Source organism: Larus michahellis, chromosome 4 (genome assembly GCF_964199755.1).
Source record: "Larus michahellis chromosome 4, bLarMic1.1, whole genome shotgun sequence".
NCBI classification, from domain to species: Eukaryota; Metazoa; Chordata; class Aves; order Charadriiformes; family Laridae; genus Larus; species Larus michahellis.
In genome coordinates, this window is record NC_133899.1 from 84,399,472 (window position 1) to 84,416,980 (window position 17,509).

The 17,509-nt window shown below is 39.1% G+C and overlaps 1 protein-coding gene and 1 long non-coding RNA gene across 3 annotated transcripts in view; one reads left to right on the forward strand and one right to left on the reverse strand.

Moving 5' to 3' along the window:
• SPON1 (spondin 1) overlaps positions 1-17,509 on the reverse strand; it is a 238,295-nt gene that overhangs the window by 75,391 nt on the left and 145,395 nt on the right. The window lies entirely within an intron of this gene.
• LOC141741619 (uncharacterized) lies at positions 3,883-8,954 on the forward strand. The gene is made up of 3 exons (XR_012586435.1): positions 3,883-3,965; positions 4,249-4,324; positions 5,463-8,954. It is a non-coding gene; the product is annotated as an uncharacterized LOC141741619 (long non-coding RNA).

Here is a 17,509-nt window from a genome sequence, read left to right on the forward strand (position 1 = left end):
CAGCTTTTCCATCTTAACAACTTTAGAATACTCTCTCCCTTTAAAAAGAAGAGAATAACGTATCACCTGCATCTCTACAGACATTGGCATCTCCTCTGAGATGCTACCACAGGCATTAGTTGTAAAGCTGGGGGGATGACTCAGGAACTTGAGGATACAAAACTTGTTTCTCAAATAGCCGTCATCTCCCACTTGACGATGCAGCTTTTCCCAGCACTGCTGCCTTGGCTGAATTCCAGCTGGAACTATGCCTATCAGTGGCATTTTCTCTTCTATTCCAGTTTCCTGAGATATCCATGACCCTAATAGCAGGTTTTTTCATTTAATTAGAGGTCACATGTTGCAGTATTTTGTGTAACTTCTGTACACGTTACGCACATAATTTGTATACTCTATATGGAAATTAAATTTTATGGCAAAACATATCACTATGATAATTTAATACAGACAAATCTAAAAATTTTATAGAAAGTAAATCTCCCTACATGATAGCTTGCACATATTTGCACGGCCATCTCACCACAAACAGGCGGCAAACGCTTGGCATGCGGGCAGCAAATATCTACCTCATTCCCGTTTCTACACTTCATTCTGCAACGGCAATGGTGTTTCTCTCCTTGGAAAAGAAGAACACAAACATGTAGAGCATCTGGATGTTTACTGGGATGAAAGAGGCAGTGGTTTCAAATTGTTCACTAAGTGAATGTTATGCCAGAAAAACTTTGACAGGTCCCCTTGAAACATCACTTCAATTATATATGCCTCTGCTCTCAAAAACTACACCGTAAACCTTAGACAGCTACACTCAGTGCGCCTGGTTCCCTGTGGCACATGTAGGCCAATTTTCTGATTGAACAATTAAGAGTGCGTTTCGCTCATCATTTCTGTTCTTCCAGTCAAACTGATCTTAGGAGACCAGCATATCTGTTTCTTATTAACAGGAACATTTGCAAATTTCTTGTTAGATACTGAGGGCAGACAAACCAACAACAGGTTTAGACCAGTGAAATCAGGGCCATAATTTGGAAAAAATCAGACTGCCCGGTGTCAGGGATAGTCTTATTTAGTACAGGAGAATATAAGTGTTAAAGACTGCACACAAATTGCAGGTAAAGCAAACGGGAAAAAAGGCCTTTTGTTTACAGTGAACACATACTAAATATAGAAATCACTGAACGAGAATGAGTCCAGAACTCCACAGGCCCGTATTTCAGAACACAACTGCATTTTAAAGGAAAATTTCTTTCATAAAACCTCGCACAGCAGATGGGCGGCAAACTCAAAAGACTGAAAACTACCAGTGTATCCGTGAAACCTACTTGCTATAGCCATATATTATTTGAACTATGAATTTCTGATGCTTCTCTATACCTTAACTATCTTTTAAGACAAGATATATCTTTTAAGACAGATATATTTTCTATACTTGCAGCTGTGGTTACCGAGTATGGCACGGTATTTCTAAACTCTCTTTCCTCACACTTTAGACTGTTTCTGAAGTCCCTTTAAATTTTCCACTGAAATCCAGCAACATTTTCTCACAACGTACACTGCAAGTGTAGTATATAGGGCTTTACAAAGCCTGCTTCCAGAATACACGCGGAATGGATTCACTACCAATAAAGACAATTAAGACTTACACAAGGAAAACCGAAATCTTCAGCAGTGAACCTTTCTCCAAAGGCTGCAACAGCTGCTTTGAGGAATAGGTTAGCACAAGCACTCTTCAGGTAAGGAACTCCACTGACTAAGTACAGTGACAATATTCATTATAGCACTAGTGTCTAAAAATGAATATAAATAATGCTAGATGTGATCCTTCCCTGAGGCAGTTTTGGCTGTTCATTGAAATGGGCTCAACATTAGGTCATTTATATCGCATAGTTTAGGACCTAAAAATTTGAGGCGGCGGAGGGAGGGGGAGCCAATTCAGCAGTCGTTTCTTCCTAATCAGAAGCTTTTGCTCCTGTCTTCAAGAAAGGGTCATTTGAGTCCTGGTCCATTTACTCAGCGGTGAGGCAGGTACTAGTAGTTCTCCTACATGTTTGTCAAGAAATAACAGGTCCCAGATTAATAAACCACAAATATGGTTATGGAAAGTTCTGTCAGCAGGCCCTAATGGAACATTTGCAAATGAACAGTAAATTCTGGGAATTAGTAATGGGACATAATGCAGTCTTCTGCTTAGGGATGTTATTTTGGTGTATGTTTTTATCTTGCTACCCATGCATATTTGATCAAGGTGCAAATACAGGCATTTTCAGTCTACATATGAAATATTGCCATAGTCTGTAATGGTCCTAAGCACAACAGCGTCGTTTTGACACCTATGAATCATTTTTTGGTCCCCTCCCTCCACTGCACACAAGTGCTCTGCCAGTGTTTTTTGGTTTTGAGTTTCCCTCACCCCTGTTTTAGTTCCTTTTGGACCACTCCTTAGCAAAGGCATCTGTTCTGTTCCTACTAAAAACTTGGAGAGGAGAACTGTCAAGGTCTCATCTTTCCTCCCCCTTGGTACTATTTTTACCCTTCCTGTATGTGCAACCTGCTGGAGGGAAGCTGGGCCCTTCCCTCTGACTCTCCTTACCAGCCCCGTTGCATCCTCCTCTGCCACAAAAGACAGCTGATATTTGTTTGTCATCTATTAAGCCGCCCCACAAAGCAGAAGTGGGAAGAACCAAGGCTGTACTGCGCACTCATCAGGCGTTCTTGTGGCAGAGAATGGTCTTTATCCTCCCTCTACCATAGTCTCAAAGTTGAAGTGTTATCTCCTGCCTTCCCTCTCTAAAATCAGTGCATTGTTTACAGACAGGTGAAGAAGCCTCTTATAGGAAATAAAAAAGCTGGGAAAAAAAAATAATCCCAGATTTTCACAGTAGCCATTTTTGAGGGCTGCCTATAATTACACCCACACATATTTTTCCATAGAAACAATACTGTAGCTGCTAAAAGAAGTTATGCGATCATAAATATAGGGGAAATGACATGTGGGCTCAGAGACAAGCGGAAAGGGGTTTATAAATTCAGGCAGAAGAGCAGAGATAAGTCATAAACCAGACCATGAAATGGATAAGACTGCTTATGGATTGGCTGCTAATGGACTGCAACGAATCTAGAGAAATTGATAAGGAAAACCTACCCACGTAAAATGAAGAATATCTATGTAGACCACCCATTTGGGTGAGCTAATTACCAACGTAATTTTGTTAATTGGTACCAATTCTTTTACAGCACTGCCGTAAAAACAAAATGCTATTTTCACATGTAGAGAATCTGCCAACTATCCTCTTTCTACCTGATTAAAGACTACATACAGCTTACTGAAAATCACTTGAAGGAATTTAAAAGCAGAATAATAACAAAACTGCTAGAGGGAAGAACAGGAGAAAGTCTGCTGTAAACATGAGAATATAATGGAAAGAGAGCACAAGAAATCATGTAAAACTACTTTCACCTCGTTCTTTGAAAGTTGTGCATGGCATAAAGCTAGTAATGGTAGCGACAGGAACAAAAGAATGAACCTTTTATGATCTTTCATTAAGACGGAGAAAAAAGCATTTGTTCTATCTGCTATTACAGAAACCTTATCTATGCATATGCAAAGCAGCATTTCAAATTGCTGTACTTCAACAAGCAACCAAAATCTATTCACATGGTCAGTTTGTCGCCGTTATGCCTCAGCACCACTTGGGGTTGTAACTCAGAGGGCAAGCTCGTCTGTTTTAAATACTAACCTGAGTGAAACAAGAAAATTAGATATTTGGGAACCACAAGATTCTTTTTGAGGAATTCATTGGAAATGCCAAGATAAACATTTTGTGATATTCACTGCGTACCAACACTTGGAATTTAAACAACCAGGTTTCTGAGTACAGTACAGTTGCTCCACTTCATAACGCAAAAGGCAAACGTCCAGATTCTCCATCCACTTTGCTAGTTTGTGATCTCCCAGGATCTATTCTCAGGTAAATAAGATTTCTGAGTCCAATTTTTTTTTCCTCACACTGTCCTTTCTCTTTCAAAGACAGGCCTAAAGAGTTACTACAGCTCAGGAGTATTTTCTTTAGAGATGTTGCAGAAAATGGGGAGAAGAGAACCGATAAATTGCTGAATTGATACTTTTCCTCCTGCATGCTTTCGGGTTTGTGGGAGAGAAAGTCTAAAGAAATTTGGCGAGGTTGGTTATACTTCTTTCTCTCTGTTGGTATTGGAAGTGAACTTAACCCTCACTCCCTGTTCCTCTGCCAGAAACAACTTCCTACTACCAGGACTGTCACAGGAAAAGAGGAAATCAGCCAGGTCCTCGCTGGGGTCTCTGATGCAGGTATGACTGAGGTGATGTTCTGGCCTACCACCAAGAAAGGGTGAAATTATTTGGGAAAAAATGGCAGAATAGAGCAGATACATTAGGAAGAAGTCGGGGAATCATACTAGACCCAGAAGTTATATATTTCCCCAATTTCTGTAACTTGTTTGAATTCCCTATCTAAATTTTATGTAGTAATTTGGCTGCTATCTTTTGTCTAATTAGAACTAAATGCAGACTGTACTTTAACTCTACTAATTCCCTTACTGTCGTTATCTCAAGTTTGCAGAGGTATTCAGTAACGTCTACCCTGGTGCCCTTTACACAAGGTTCATTTCTTTTCCAAGTAATAATACAGGCTGAGGATTCAAGGGGTGATTTAGTTAGAGCTCAACAAGAACGACTTGAATTAAAAGAGAGGGAAGAGGCTTCTTAATTTGCACTGTAATTTTTTTTTCCTTCCTTTTGTGTTATCATTGCTTTTCCATCTCTCCTTTAATAAGATGTCTCTCCCTCCTCCCCGGTATCTGTCTACTTGCAAGGACCTTTGCATCTCTCTTTTCTTGTCCTTCTATTTTTAGTGCACATCTGTTCCTGTTCTGACCTCAATTCTCTCTCATCTGGGGCTTCATTTTTCTATGTCTCCCTACTGCCAGATCTCCGTACAGCTTTCAGATCCCTGCTTTCTAGCAGATCCATAATCGTTCTGTGGGTGGTCAATGCCTGAGTTCCCTCCCTTGCCGTGCTGACTGCTAGGAGAAGGCAGCTCTCCAGGAAGCCCCTGCTCAGCTGCGCCACCTCCTTCACCCAGCTCCTTGCTTCCAAACAATGCCCATGGGGGCGAGCGACAAAGGTTGTAACTTGCTCTCTAGTTTCTCCCCGCGCTTCTTTTACATTTTTCTAACACCTTAAAATCTTCCCCAACAACTGCAAATTAAACTTGTTGGCCTTTACAGACGTGACAATAAGTGCCACTTTAGTTCATTTCATGGGCTGTATTTCTATTTTCTTTAGATCGGTAATTATGAAATTTGTTTTTTGCTACCTCATTTCTTCCTTCTTGTGTCACATCTTCATTCACTGGTATAGCTACCAGTTTCATTATTTTCATTATCCCATTCTCTCTTTTGCTATGTTTTCCTTTTCTCCCTTTCAGGTTTCTTTTTTTCTGGTACGCGTACAGTTACCATTTTTGCTACCCCTCAGCTTCCTGCCACCATCTTCTTTGGAGACCTCAGCCTGAGAGTCACCACGTCAGATTAACTGGGGAGCATTAAACAGCTGCTGCTTACAGGGTGGGCTCTGGATCCGGGAAGCGGCTGGCTGCTCCAGCTGACTGCTTCCCTGCTCCTGAGGCGACAGGGATGCTCCAGGCCAACACCCATGTCAGACTCCACATCCAAACCCCTCCTGGCAGCAGAACTAGGAGCATGAAGAAGGAGATGGAGGAGGGTCTACTGCTTTTCTCTCAGCCATAGGAACATGTTTGTAGAGAAAAGTGTTTGTCCTCATCCCCTCAGGTGCATCTACTAATGCACCCAGAGCTGCTCTAAATCACAGGAGCACCAGCATAAGCGCTGGCGGATGCCAACAGGCCATGATGCCTCCTAGCACTTGGCCCTACCAGCACACTCCAGGGACTGTGAGTATGGCAGACAAAGCCCTTTGCCTCCTCTCCTTGCCACTGCTGAGACCCCTAGTGCTGTTGCCCAATGTGTGAAAAAAGACTAAAAAAGAAAAGTGTCATGTTTGTGCAAACATCAGCTAACATAAGTATTTTCCCTGTTTAGCTGATGTGTGCTATACTTTTGTTCCAGTCAAGTGTCTGTGCGCTTTCAGTGTTATAAACAGTGCTGTTCTTACAGAATATATTAACATTTAAATGAGACACTCAGGATAATATTTTTTAAAACTTAATTTTTAAAAAATACTCTATGCTAGATGCATGTTATCCAAAGGCCACACGCGCTTTTAGCAAATTCAGATTAGATAGCGAACATGTCAATGCTAGAAATGTCTACTTCTAATCGCATGTAATATTGTGGGAAAGAGATATGTGCACTGCAAACAGTGCTCACCTGAAACGTTAATCCCTTCTGCTTTTCCTCCCTCTTAGAGCACAAAGAGAATTTCATTAACATCGTTAGTGTCTCTCCAAAATTCAATTCGAACACAAAGTACGCTATCAAAGGCTTGAACATCAGACAGAAAAGTAATTTGGGATGACTGAGCTATCTCTACAAACACATTAATTTAACTCTAATGGGTCCATATGAAAAACGATACCGAATGCAGTTAAAAGGATTTTACCTGCCATTAAGAGAGATTAATAAAGTTATTAGGAATTTTATTTAACCTTAACGCTGTCTTGCAATTGTTGAGTATGATTGTGGAATTTGATAAATGTAGTAAATCACACAGTATCTTGTGAGTAGACTTGTGCGTGACATTTTTCTCTTCAGTGATCTTTTCTCAGTGAAGAAAGTTTTCTCTCCGTCTCACAGAGACAGAATCTTTCAGGATCTGCAAATTTTCAGGTTCTCTCAAATTTCATGCAAAGAGTGTAATTTACAAGCTTTGCATTCTTTTCTCTCTCTTTTTTTTTTGTTAAGAAAATTCTATACATTAGATTTCAAGCTACCCTGATAGCATTTCCCATCAAAGTCATTTCTTTGCTGCAGTATTCTGCATATCTATGTTGCAGACATAGAGGGCAGACCAGGGCTGGTGTGTCGTTTCAGTAAATGCAGGATGGTAATCAGCTAAATCATAAAGAAGAAAAGGAACATAAATAGCTGTTTCTTTCAAAATTCCCTTTATGGATTGGAATAAAGCAGACCCTCCCACATTCAGCACAGTAAATGAATAGCTCACTATCACCCATCAACTTTCCTGTTTTTATATAGTTGCTCTATTCTGAGCACATTAAAGCAATGTTGATAAGAGCAAAACGGTTTATTTTTTTAGTTTAGATTTCAAAGAAATGTTCTTAAGAAGGAAGGTATGTCTAAGGAGCAGTGCCTTATCACAGCATTCTTATTAGCATTTCTTCAAAGATACCTTCTACTTGGTCCCAGCTACAAAGACATAATCTGCATTTGAATACAGATATTCAAAATGAAGTTGAAAATTGTCAGTCTTATGGAAAAGATGGACATAAGCCAGAAAACTGAACTGTAGCAAAAGGAAAAAGATAGTAAGTGTGCACAGATAAGCAGCTCTTGTGTCTCAGATATGAAATCAGAAAAAGAAAAAAAACTGCCTACACTTCAGAAGCTTTATGCTGATCACAAAAAACAAATGCAAATTTCACCAATTACCCCTAGTGCTAATGCCAAAACGGTCCCTTACTTCATGAAACTATTGAGTCTTTCAGTGGCTCTAAGACACTGAAAAAGTTTTTAAAAAAACCCCACAAAACCGAAATACAGGTTTTAATATATCCAGACCTGTGTGCTGAGAACCTGTTCCTTCACAAAAGATATGTAACAAATCCAGAAAGGACAATTATGCAGTCTCTATGAGCCAATTTCTCTTCATAAATACAGGCAATTAGAGTTGAAATCTCAGTATCCTATTTTATTCTACACAGTTTGGTTGTGTCAAATGTGTATATAAAAATAAATATTAATCACAGCTTTTGAAATAATGGTTTAGAATAGGACAGCGAGGGTCATGACAGTGAATTCCACAGCCAAAACTGCACTGATTAAACATTACTTCTTATCCATTTTGTATTTTAAACTTTTAATTTAACCTGTTATTTATATATTCTGAGAAAAAAGTAAGTAGGGACTCTTGAATAACATTTATATACTATTCTTTATTTTATACTCCACACAGAAAAAGCATTTAAGAGGCAATTAAGGCCAAGAGACCCTAACAGTAGCTGAAGGATAAAAAAAGGACTATAAGAAACTAATTGCTGCCAAAATAGATTGTAAAAAAAAATAAAAAAATCAGGACCTTCAGTGCTCAGTGCTACAGTTAAATTTAAAAGAAACTGAAGTTTTGGCAGAGTTCCGGTTTCCCTTTCAGACACATCAAGGTGTAATATAGTAAAGTCAACTGATTTTTTTGACCTTATTCAGCCCAAAGTACCGGGATGTTTCACTTGTTGCCTATAGCTTGTCCAGAAAGCAAACTCACTCATTTACTCCTGAAAGACTTGTAAAAACTGTACTTCAGTGATTTCTTTTTCCGCACTATGTGGCTGTGTAACTGCCTGCGATATTTTTTGAACAGACACCCAAATTAACAGTTTTGTTTTATATGACATTTTGATACTGTATTATTATCCACCGTACAAAATAGTAGAATGTATCTTAATATCTTAGCCCTCGCTTTTGACCATCTGTCATGTCATGGAGCTGTATACAAGTCAAATGCCTTCTTAGGTGTTTCCTATGAATTTGAAGCCATAAAATATTCACCAGTAGTTCAAATTTCTTCTCTTACTGTTACTGTTCAGATTTTTATATGGTACCTATTGTGAAACTTTGCCTCAGACATAACACCCCTGACTGCCGTCTGTCTGTCTGGATCTCTCACAGTGCTGATGCTTCCATGTTGCAGTCATCTGAGGTGGGTTTTCACTACAAAAATGTAGCGTTTGCGTAAGCCCCATGACTTACTCTTAACACTACTTGGGGGCTTTCTCACAAATTACTCATTAAGAGTAAACTGATTAACTAGTCAAATTAACAACAGAAAAAAGGTGTTACATTATGTATAAACATGACTATTTCAGTGTTTATCTTCCAGAAAGATAAATGATTTCAATGACAGCTCATACCATTTTGTTAGCATCCCTGTGGCTTCATTCGTAACCTTCCTCAGTTATAAACGACTATACTCAGGCATGATGACTTATTGAAATTTAGACATATTGATGAAGTCTAATCTCTCCGGGACATAATACTTAATATACTATGGCTTAAAATACTTCCAAAGAATACAAGTCAGACAGCGATCTTCATCTGCCTCTAGTAAAAAATCAATGCAGAAATTTGGTTCCCTCACTGTTTAACTGCCTAATAATATTCAGAGATTTATTTTACAGAAACATATATTTACCTTTTTTTTCCAATGTGGTTTACTTGTTTCTAAAATTCCCTTTTTAGCCGCTCTAATTTGTTGCACATTTCATTTGCCTCCATTAACGTTTCCATGAACAGACATTCTCTTTTCTTTTCCTTTTTTAAAGATTTCATTTTGGTTCCCTTAAACTCCTTAAGAACTGCATGTCGTTATCTAGTCAATTTTGTCTTCCTGGCCTTGCTCTTCCTTTCTGTCAGGGGTAAACTCAGTTCTTGTCAAAACAAAACATCAGAGTTCAAACATATGTTTTAAAATAACTTTGGAAGAAAACATTTCAGATAGAGCAGGAAAAAATTAGATGTTACAACCAAGTTTTCCAAATCTTATCTGTTGAAACATTAGCAGGAATTTAGTGAAGGATTCTAAATAGCTGTAAATAGAATCTGCCACTGTAAGTTAAAGTATCATTTATGTCTGATCTTGAAACAATAACTGAGCATGTTCATGACTGTCATGGTTTGGGCTGGGCTGGCCAATGACAAGACAACAGATGCTCTCCCCCACCGCTCGCTCGAAGGAGAGGAAGAAGACAGATAAAGAGATTTATGAGTTTAGAAAAAACTAAACTACTTTAATGAAATATAAATACTAAAATAAAAAAAAGGAAATAATGAAATAAATACAATATATACAAATATACACAAAACCGTCTCAAGCTCCCAGGGAGACGTCACTGGCAGGCACTGGGGAAGTTCCAGACTGGACTCAGCGACAAATGGGAACTGGAACACACTGACCGGGATCAAAAGGCAGATGAGCTGACAGGGTCCTCCTCAGACATCAGTCATTGAAGAAAGAGAGCCACTGGAGAAGCAGTCCACTGAAAAAGAGCCATTGAGAAGAACCCAGCCTCTCAACCCACCTCAGCTTTTATACTGAGCATGGCAGATGGGATGGAATAACCAGTTTGTGTCACAGGTGCAACCCCTCCATGGGGTAAACACCCAAGTCAGCTGACCCTGGTGGCCACAGCAACAGGTGTGAGCAAGAGCCTCTCTCACTGAACAGAAGGTTGGCTCTGCTTCACCCCAAACCAGGACAATGACTTACCAGGGCTGATTTACTAATACCGTTGAGCATTGCAGTCTTTTTAGATGTATTTTTTTCAGGAGAGTTGGAGAAACCTACCCACATTTCTAAAAGTCCATCAGCGATTAATCACTAAAGTAACTACCAAGAAATGCAGTGGGCTCCCCATGTCTTGTCTCCAAGGTAAGGCTGGACTTCTTCCCAGAAGATCAGATGTAGTTCAAAGAGAAACTGTGTTTTAGTCAAGCAGAAGATACTGATCTCAGTGTAAAAGTGGGTGAATGTAGTGACCTACATAGTGGAAGGATCTATTGATCCCACAAGTCACAACTCTACCACGAATCTGTTATGGAATACGGACAGGCATTTTTCCCCTTCTATTGGTCAGTTCTTTATAGGGAGCCCCATTCTCATTCTATGATTATCACTCAAAATTGCCATGTAATTGCCAAGTTTGCTCAGGTAAGGTTGATAATATTGTCCTTGTTAGCACACAGCTGCTACAGAAGATGTACGTTTTCTGATTCTTCCTATAAATAATGAAATCTTTAAAGATACCTCCCTTGGAGTAAGCTAATAAGACCCTTTTTTGGTTTGGTTTATTGTTGGTTTTTTTTTAGAAAAAGGTATATAGATTTTTAACAGATGCTAGTTGCTCACTCCTAAGTACCTGCTTAGTTTCTAATTACAATGCTGGTAGAAGTCTCCTAGATTTAGATTGCAAAATTTAGACTGATGGACTTTTAACTTTTTAAATTTTGAAAGGAGCAACATAAGCCAAGAACAAATTAAAAATATCCCCACTGGTGCAACAGAGAGCAGAACATTTGAACAAATTTACGCATAGCAGGAAGCAAGCTCTCTTAAACCTTATTGGGAATCAGGCATTGTTTATATCCTGATTTCCTAACTGTAATGCTTATGCACACATTCACACATCATTACACACTGCTCAACGTTAAAAAAAAAAAAAGCTCATCATAAAACTCAGCCCAATAAGCTTATCAAATTCACACTTTGGTCTGCAACAGTTAAATATGAATGGGTCAGATTTACTTCGAATAGCACAGAATTGCTCAAACCCCCCAAGCCCAAACCAAAAATGATGACTTCATCTATCTGGAGACCAGAAATTCAATGACTGAGAAATTCTTGCTTATGACTCTGGATCATTTATAAAGATATGTTGTTGTAATAATTAATTATCTTTGTCATATACCACCAGCTTACACTTTCTTCTTTGAAAGAGGCTGGGTTTATTTCAAGAGATCTTAATTCAAAATATGTAACTCTGAACGTGCTCACGCGGTAATAGACTTCATGACGAATAAGGAAACACATGTAGTGAGGTTTTATTAAGGGGGAAGGCATGCAGGCAGCATAATCTTAAAATAGCTCTGGTAAGAGAAGCAGCATCACTAGTAAAGTTCTTAGCCTCTAACAGTGCTGCAAGAACCGAACGATTAGTCTGCTTATTGCAAGTCATTAATGTTATCTTAATATTTGGATTATTGCTTTTTATGTGCTGCAGGGACAAATGATAATGATAATACAAAAGATTTGTCACGACAAACTGTAACTGTCATCACTTCTTCGTCCTTGTATGCTGAGACTTACTAACTCCATCAAACTTTGTGCAGCGTCTGCTCTACACGGTTACAGAAAAACAAGAATAAAGAACAAAGCGAAAAGCCACAATTTATCTCACGACTTTTCCTTTTGTGGCTTAATATAATGGTTACCATGCTACCTTGTCAAGCTGGAGATAAATGGAACAGTTGGAAGCTAAAGCCTAAAACAGTTTCAAGCCTGGCTGTGCTTACACATTAAGAAATGACTGGAAGCAGCCACAGCTCAAGGAGAACCGAGTGCTTTGAGAAAGGCTATTATTCCAGAAAAACAGTACATTCTCCAGCTATTCTTTCTTTCTTTTGTTTTTGTTTTTTTTTTTTTTCTCCTGTTGTTGAAACGTTAGAATCAGTTGGCACCCTTCCTGCTTCCCCGTCTGCCAACATTTCAGTAAAACATTGACCATTCTGAAGAGAAAGGTGAGAAAAACCCCATCAGGTTCAAACAGAAAGTTGTATAAAAGTTCACGCATGATTCAATCTCCTGCAGGGCTTTTTAGTCTATAGCATAAGTCTCTAAATGTAACAGAGAGGAAAAATTGTGTAGGAAAATGAGTCCTAAAATTTGAAGAGGGCATTTTACCCGTTATTCACACACAGCAGTACCTAACCTGCTGCCTTCAATATGGGTAAATGCCAGACGCTTTCAAAATAAGCAACAGGGAAAACTTGAGTACTACAGGAATACAAAAATCTTTTAAAATTGTAGTGCCTAGCAATATTATAATTTTAACTCCAAAGTTTTTAATGTCCCATATTTTATAATTCTAAATGGAGAAGAATCGAATATACTTGGGTTTGTAAGAGAATAGCGCTTCAACATTACAAGAGTCACCCGGCTCGACTCTTAAACTTACAACCGGACTGCAACACAGTCAGTCCAGCCCACACATCAAGCAGACTTGAGCCAGGCATTTCTGCAGCGTATCAAGGAATCCTTCTCCAAACAGGCAGGAAAGACCTCTTCAGCCCAGTGCAGAAGGGGCTCCAAACTGCAGCACCTTGTCCCAAACCCAAGACCCTCACAGCCTCCGTGCCGTTCAGCCTTTATCTGCCCCTCTCTCGCTGAGCAGACTGACATAGCCCCACGGGCAGTGCTGCTGGCACAGCCTAGAGGTGGGAGACAGCTTCTTGGAGGATGCTGAAGAACACGTCGAGCCTGTGCTCCTGGTCAGAAACAGTCATAGGTTCCAGTCTAGCGGAAGGATGAGTGCTCCAACGAAAGGGAAAATAAAATTTGCAATCTCAGATCCTCTTTGTATGTAAACTTAAGACAAAAATCCCAAAGCAAAAACCCCTTTAAATTGGAAAAAAAGTAAAACCAGAATATTTTAGAAACAGGAAGCATCATAATCAGAAATGACAGAAAATGCTCTGATTTTCAGTGACGATGTTGCTAAAATATTGTCTTTACTCGGCAAGTACTTTGCAGCTCTCCCACTCAACTTCCTATGTCTACAATACAATATATTTACAGATTGTAATAGTTTTTAATGATTTCCAAAAGAACTGGGGCAGTAGGTGTTAATATTGATCCAAAATTTTAAATCATAAGCAGGTGGCAGAGGAAAGGAATGAAGGGAATTGATTTTCTTTTGTGCGGAAATTAACAGCTGGTAGGTAAACTTGGAGCTGCTAGTAAGATAATTTATTTAAAAAAAAAGTTTGCAGAACAGTAGGAGATTCTAGACTGTTCTTTTATTTTCAGGCAATAAAAGCCTTTACTGTGCCACCTTTGGCTATTGGAAATCGCAGAATTGTTTTAAAACCAAGTAAAAGCTAATTGGCGGGCTTTTTTTTTTTTGGCATCTGTCCTGTTAAGTAATAAAACACATTCAAACTGCAGTATTAAATGTTTATATAGGTGTTCGCTTGTCTGTTAGGTGGCTATATACTGCCACAATGCAGAAAAGTTAAAAAAGAATATTAAAAGCTCTAAGAAAGAAGTCATAACATTTTTCTCAGATGACACAAGATAATTTAATACCTTAAGAGCTTTCCTCACAGAAAAGCTGTAGCCTTCCATTTTCATGATCTGTCTTGTAGTTTCTTATAAAGAAAGAAAAACACTCTAACTGTAAATTTCCTCAATCTGTCCTTTCCTCTTTAAAATATGAATTAATCCTGTGGAGACGCCTGTTATCTAATGGTACTGTACAGGGCATCAGAAACATCTCTCCAAACTTAGGTATCTTAGCAATGTGCTGAAAATTAGGCAGAAAGAATATGGACCCAATCAGGAGAAATTTATCTCTGTTCTTCAGTAATGCAGAAAACATCATCTAGCTTTGATTATGTCCTTCAGAATTCTGAGAGCCTCAAAAAAACCTCCCTCACCCTTAACATTTCCCCTCTACAGTCTGAAGAAATGCATTAAACACGGACGTGATTACAAAGCCACTTTTCTGAGCTGCACTGAGAGCATTTAAAGCTTAGTTTTCAAGTTATGTGAAATGTCTTCCTTCTCACAGCATAAAGTCTACAATCCATTTTCTTTTTCCAAACCACCTATTAAATGAATGTTCTTAAAACCAGAGGCTAATGCTAAACGAGCGTAATACGGCCAGTCGCTATGCAAGATGGCTCCACGCTACCGCTGTAGTTGTTTGCAGTATCAGCCCTAACGAGAAGCCGCCAATCTGGTCAAAAGGCAGCTGTTTCGAAAACTCCTCAAGGATAAGACCACTTCTGGTTTGACCAAAGTTTTTGGCTTGTGGCTTTAGAGGGAAAAGTTCAATTGAATACTTCAGTGCACGAATAGCTACGACAGTTAGAGCTATTCTCGTGTAACGATACTTGGTTTTCCAGTTTTGACTGTAGTAAAGCAAGGCATACATCCGCGGAGGACCTTTAGCCTCTTCTGAACTGCTGTATACTGTCAAAATTAAGTCAACTAATTAAAACACTTTAAAAGAACAACCTTTTAAGTAATTCCCACATAAGCATACTTACATATGTAAGACCTGCTGCTTGCCTGAACGTATACAATTTCCAAAAAAGGGAAGATACACAGTGCTACTTGCAGTTGTATGTGCAATAAGAGAAAAACAAAAAGAGAAAAATACTATTTTAAAGACTCTATGAATGACTGCCACATTCCTTATGAAGAATTACTTTAAGCTGTCAGTATTAGATCACTGGCTTATCTCCTTGGAACAGCTGCACACTTTTTGGGTGAGTATCAGGGGCTGGTGCGTTGCCAGAGATGCTCACGTTGCTCTCAGGTGCGTAAACCGACTCCTGCCCCAGGTACATGGGAATAGCGCACACCGTTAGTGTGGAGGCACCTGGGAGAGGAAACTTCCACCCAAGCAGAGCTGCTGGACATTAACTCATGCGGACAAGCTCCTTAGTTCTGCAAAACAGCGGTTTTGTAGTCTTGCCTCATTGACAGGTACTGCAGGCATTCACGCATTTCATGCGACACTAATTAAAGGACCGTTCTCCCTGGTTCGCCAGTATTTCACTTCTGTGCTGCTGAGCATCCCCATGTTGAGACTTTATTTCTCTGACTAATTTTAGGCACGCGGGCAACTTTTCCTGTAATTAGGCAAGAGACATATGGCTGTTAGACCGTACCTGTCACAAGTTGCCATGTCGATTTTGAAAAGATATCAGCTGAATTCTGCAGGGAGCGTTCACTGGATCTCCTGCAGCGCTCGTGCTTATTGTGTGCTTGCCACAGTGGCGAGGACATGTGCGCAGCGTGTCAGATCACATTAACAGACTGCTGTCCATCCACCTCCCAGCAGAGCCGGGCCCGACTCCATCTGGGGAGAACCAGCTGCTGCTCACAGCAGCGCTTTGAGATACAGCAGTTTGTGCTCTCCCAGGCCCCTGCAGCTGGCCCTGCGGTGCGGCACAGACATTATTCCCTATCTAACCCAAAAGCTGGGCTTAAAACCGGCCACCTCCGGTTTGCGCCAGACCCTAGTTTCACCCGGTTTCAGAATGGAAAAGTTGAAACCAGACAGACGCAAGAAGGTGGTCTAAAATGCCTGCCCTATTCACTCATTCCCCTTTTTCTTTGAATTCTTTGATCCCAAGGCAGAAAGGATGGTAAATTCAAAAAGACATATCTGGCATGAAAGAATCTAGAGGATAACATTAATATTTCTGTAGATAATCTCAAATAAATCATAGTCTCTGCTACTTATCTGAGATCTGCTTGATAGATCTAATAGGATGATTTTTACTCTTAATGCGTATCTGTTTCTAGACAGGGAATGTGATTACCCAACCTTGGATTTCCACTGTAAAATTAAACTTGCTTTCCCATATGGCAGTAATTGCAGTACAGGATCTCAGTAGGCGTATAAAACAGAAAGTACAAGAAAGATATATAGCAGAAGTAAACTGTGCCAATTCTGAAAACAATTTTATGCAAATTGAAAGCTAAACCCAGCATTTTTAACTAAACACAGCATAAGTGTATTTTTTAGGCTTGGGAATCAAAATAGATTTGGGTATTTAGTTTAGGTCTATAGGTATATAGACCAATTATCTCATTGCTTATTATAAGAAAACAAGGTGTAACACAGGTTCAAAGCAATGCAAAATTATGCAAATCTTAATAAATGTTAAAGGGAACATCCCTAACTTTGTGAAGATATTGGATATTACAATAGTATTTTCTGCATTCCTTAATTTGAGTCTTTGTCACTAACAGTGAATCAATACGGCGGGGCTCAAAGGGCACTGGAAAGATTGTTAAACAAGTTGGGGGGGGGAGGGATTACTGCAGTTGATTTTCCTCTTTTGAAGACGTTATGTAAAGAAATAGAAGAGCAGTTCAGAGAGTACTTATTATTGAATCTAGAACGATCAAAAAGTTAAGGTTTTACTAGTAAACACTACGGGCTACATGAGCCAACATAACTTTTTTATGTGTAGTTATGATGAGAAATTTTTATATATATAAAAGAGGTCCATTTTTCATTTGCAGTTCTACTGGGTGTGTTCGGAGAGGCATTTGTGCAATAAACTACTTTTTATTGCTTCTCCTTGCGGTTAACACTGCAAAGCTACTTTAGAAAATGAGACAGATTTTACTCTATCTCACATATCATCAGTGCAATTCTTAGTAAAGTCTGCTACTGCCGATGTTTTGCACGTGATGACACTAAGTGACGGTACTAGCAGTCTGAATAAGCCTCAATTGAAATTGATTTTTTGGGCTTGGTTCAAGTTTTCAAAGCTAGAAGTTTAGAAAACTGTGTGTGTGCATGTGTTTCAAGATAGGTGTAAATGTATTTGCTAATAAAAGAAGTGAGCCTGCTATACAACCTGCTTAGTTTTTTTTATCCAGTTTCATTACCGAGTGTTTAATTTCTTCAGAGGTAAAGAAGAAATTTCAGAATTCTATTTTGATAATATTTTTCCATACTGTGTCTCTCTATTGTATTCCATAAATCTCTGAAAAATAATTCTGCATCCAAAATGATAG